A 4,820-nucleotide genomic window follows, 5' to 3' on the forward strand; every position below is an offset into this window, starting at 1 on the left:
TTAAAGTATTTTATAACGCTATCACTTACACATTCATAATAGGTTATTAAAATAATATGGGAAAAAGTAAATAACGTGAATTTTAAATAAAACTAGAAAATAAAGTATTGTCGTGATCTAACCTAAGCGCTATGGTAGAAAAACAACATGAGTGTATTTACACTAACTTTAGTCTCATGGTTGCCACCGTGACATCGTCATCCATACAAAGGTGTCTTACCTTAAAGAGCAAGTTGCATATGATTATTCTGTAAAATATTAATCTTCTCAATTAACGAATTTATAAAGAACGATTAAATATTTTGTGGTTCAGTCTTATACAACTTATTGTATAGGATACTCATACTCACATGGATTTGGATCAATTCATTTGTAATAATTACAATGTGGGCATATCAAAAGTGCTACCGAGATAAGGTATCCAACCTTATCTGTAACAACCGGAAAAAATAAAATAAAATAAAATAATAATAATAATAATAATAATAATAAATAAATAAATAATAGTAAAAAATAAAAAAATAAAACATTTGGTAACCATCCCTCCTCCTTCCTTCAATCTCTCACCACTCCTTCCCTAAAAATAAATCAGGCAACAAATCAGAAATTCTTTTTGGTAAAAACAACGCAGATTTACCAAGAATTTTTTCCTTTCTATAAAAACAAAAAGGAAAAAAAAAACAAAAAATTTCAGCAGATTTAGTTTGGCCTAGGAGATATGATATTTGAAGAGGTTAGTAGTAGTATGTTAAATCTTCCTCTTATTTTATTAAATAATATTAATTTGGTTACAATTATTTAGTTTTGAATTAGAGATTAAATGAAAAGAATTTTGTATGAATTTTAGGAAATCACAGCCCATTATATTTTAGATCTACTGAATTGTTGCAATGATTTAGGTTCTCAATAATTTTATATGAATTATAGAAAAAGAATATAACCAAATGAATCGATTAAATTAAGAGCTAAGAATATAATGGTTAACTAAACAGAAGGAAGACGAAGGAAATAAGAAAAAATGAAATAGATATGGAAATCCAGAATACTGTTAGCTGAAAAGAAAAAAGAAAAAATGAAGATTTGGAAGTAGGAATAGATTAACAATTGCAGAAGATTGCAGAAGATTGAGGAAAAATTTGTTGAACAGAATTTAAAAATAAAACAAGAGAGATGAGAGGGCAAGGAACTCCATTAAATTTAGTTAATAGAAAATATCATAATTTAACACCTGCAGAAATAAGAGAAATAATTTTATAGAGTTCAAACTTGAAACTGATATATTGGTGACAACGACTTAAGCTAACCAAGTAAGTGACCGGCATGGTTATATTTGCTGTTGACATGTACCCCGTGGTTCTGCACGTGTCATATATATTGATATGTGTGAATTGTCTGTGGATCGATATGCTTCTTATTTGTTATGTATATGTTATAATATGTGAATTGTTTGATAATAATTACGGTACAATGTGTTCAATGATATGTTTGAGATAGGATACGAGAAGGATGCACAAAACGAAATGTAACGATAGGAGTAAAATACGTTGATGAAACGTTAATGTTAGATTAGGGAAGACCTTGCAACTCTCTCCCACCTATTTGGAAGACTATCTCACCAAAAATCACTCTCCCACTATTTGGTCAAGCAGTGAACTGGTTCTTAGGTATGGGTTAGTTTAAAATCTTATGCCCATATAGTTGTCATCGGGGTTGGTTTAAAATCTTGTCAGTTTTCATCCCCCTCTCTCTACCTTCCTTCTTTTCTAGATTTTGTTTAGTATTATGAGGTTTGGATTGGGGATTGAGGTGTTATAGTAATTTTTCCTCTCAATCCAGTGATGTATGAGTGTATGAATGAATTTTTTTGCTGCTGCAATGTGTTATAGTAATTTTTCCTCTCAATCTAGTAATGTATGAGTGTATGAGTGAGTTTTTTTTTGCTGTAATGACCATACTAATGTATATAAACACATACTCCATATTTAATTTTTTTTGCTGTTGAAATTTGTTGTTACGGTGACTTTTCACTCGACATCACTAGAGTAGCAACATTTTGAGGGAAAAAACACATATTTATACTAATATATATTTGGAGCCGATAAACACACACTACTCCATCAATGATTATTCTGCTACAAAAAATAGATATATCCTCTTGTAAGGAAAATATTTGTAGCTTTCTAGGGATATATGAGTGAAATTTCCAGTAGAATAAGCAATATTGTAAGCGTATATTGTATCTTGCAAGATAATTATGGAAATTAGAAAAATAATTCAATTTGAGCGTCTTAATTTGTTTTCATTCTTTTAGTTTTGCCTTGCTTATGGATTTTTTTTATTTTCTTGATTAGTCGATTCTGAGGCATTACACAGAGTGCCAACAAAGGGTGGTTTAAGGTTTAGCGAACTGATTGAAATTAAAGGTGTTGAACAGATAACTAATTGTAAGTTACCTTATTCTCATTGTCGTCTTATTTTTGGAGAGATTTGAATGTACTTGTTACACTACATTTTTACGCTCTTTATTATCATATATCTATATATCTATATATATATATATATATATATATATATATATATATATATATATATATATATATATTATGCTCCAACTTTAAAGATAATACAAATATACTAGAGTTATCGATATCTTATTTTCTTAAATAGTGATTGTGAATCAAGTTATCGACGGTCCAATTGATCATCCTATTAAGCATACCAGAGCCTTCAAAATGTTCGACAAAGATTGGTTGTATTTGAATCGGTATGAGAATATAAGTATCAATACACTTTATTTTTAAGACACATATACTTATCAAAATTGACTTTGTCTAATAGTGCTAGCAATGAGTACATGGAAGGAGCATGGAAATTTCTACAAGAAATGAAGAAAGGAAGCCGGATGCCAAAAAGTTTCTATGTCCATGTAAAGAGTGTAGGAATATGAGATATTATGATATCCAAACCATAAGAAAAGTTTTATTCTATTCTCATGTTATATGTGTGAATTTAGTATATTTATTTCATTTTGCAGAAGAAAAGTTCTTCGGATCCAACTTCGATATCAAGGATTATGTTATGGACAAAGGCTCACACAAAGAAGGATGGACAACCGGTGAATTCACAAGTTGCTGAGACACTCGTATGTTAAATTTATTTGAAAATTACTTATTTTTAAGTTTGCAAGTATTGTGTTCGTTGATGTCTCTTGTTTATAATGTAAATGAAATGGGCAGTTGAAGTGGTTTTTTATTAGTATGAGCACATTGAATAAACAACTGACTCTGTTGAGATGTTTTTTATCATGTCTCTTAACTTATAAGATGTGTGAAGCAATTATGGACAATTGACATTTTTTAAATGTAGGAGCGCATTGAACAAGCTGAGATTGAGACAAAAACTTCATCAAATAATATTGTTGATGATGCCTTGAGTAAAGTTCTTGGACCAGATCGTGGGCATGTAAGAGGACTTGGATTTGGAGTGACTCGTTCAAAATTGTCTCTCTTGTCTCAACAAGAAAATAGATACATGACTCTTGAGAAAAAATATTTGAAGATGAGGGAAGAAATGATGGAAACAGGTACATTTTTTTAAATTAAGTTATATAAATTTTACATTTATGAGTTTATTCCATATATATTTTAATTGAAATTTTCATAGATTGACCTAACCGAGGAAGCCTCTAATGGTATTGGAAGTATACCAAAATCAACAAATATCCATTCAAATTTGACAATATCTTCTCCTACAGTAAGTTGATTTTCTAATTTAACGAATAAAATTATTAATTTCATTATTACTATAAAGTTCTCAATGCTTTTATTCTTCTTCTTGTAGAGCATCAATAATGATACTCAAATTAAGTGTAAGTTACTAGATTAGCATGACTTAGAAGAGATTGTTGCAGAAGGACAATGGTCTTCTAATGATCCAGTTGCTCTTGTTCATCATATCCCTATTGGACCACATGTTATTAGAGTATGGGTTGATATACCAAGGAAATGCAATGCCTATTTGTGGCGGCCTACCTCAGAAATGACATGTATTGAAGAAGCCGTGGGTAGTATAGTTGCTTGGCCATCCAACAAAGTAATTATCGGTATGTAATTTTTAAAGTTTATTTATTTAAATTAATGAAATAATTTTTTTATTATTTAATTAAAGTGTTCCCATAATCATATATTCATATATATTTTGAATATTTATATAGGTGAATAGAGTGATGCATGTCTTATTCATGCCAATGATGAATTTGAAGACTCACTTCTCTACATGATAAACTTGAAGCCAAACTTGGTGAATTTTGTATTTTGTAAACTACTTTTATGTTTTTTTTTTTTTTTTTTTTTAATTAGGCAAAAACTTTATCTTGCATGGTTGAAACTTCCTCAATATGAACTTCAATGAAGAATGAATACTTTTTTTGTATTTAATGTGTTATAAAATATCTTTGTTAGGAGAGAAAAAATGTATAACCAAGAGGTATAAAGAAATTTATAGAAAAAATAAATGCTATCAACATGCATATAAATAAATAATTATAAATGATTCATAGCATAAAATTGAAGCTATAAATAATATATTATAGTATTAAAAAAATGTTACTATATAAGTTAAAAGATACCATACTATTTTAGCTATATTAAACATATTATAGCTTAATAAAAATTGCTATAAAATGTTTTCATGACAACCAATATAAGCTATAGATTCATACTATATTATAGCATTCATTATAGCTATAAAAAAACGCTAGAAAAAGTCTCAGACTTTTAATAACATGGGCTGTCACGACGTACGAAAAACGCTATGAAAAG

General features: G+C 28.9%; 1 pseudogene; it reads left to right on the forward strand.

Annotated features, from left to right (window-relative positions):
* The first annotated feature begins 2,854 nt into the window (after window positions 1-2,854).
* On the forward strand, window positions 2,855-4,110 carry LOC147793410 (uncharacterized; annotated as a pseudogene).
* The last annotated feature ends 710 nt before the right edge of the window (window positions 4,111-4,820 follow it).

The sequence above is a fragment of the Cucurbita pepo genome, chromosome 2, assembly GCF_057944985.1.
Source record: "Cucurbita pepo subsp. pepo isolate OVF chromosome 2, ASM5794498v1, whole genome shotgun sequence".
In the NCBI taxonomy this organism is placed as follows: domain Eukaryota; kingdom Viridiplantae; phylum Streptophyta; class Magnoliopsida; order Cucurbitales; family Cucurbitaceae; genus Cucurbita; species Cucurbita pepo.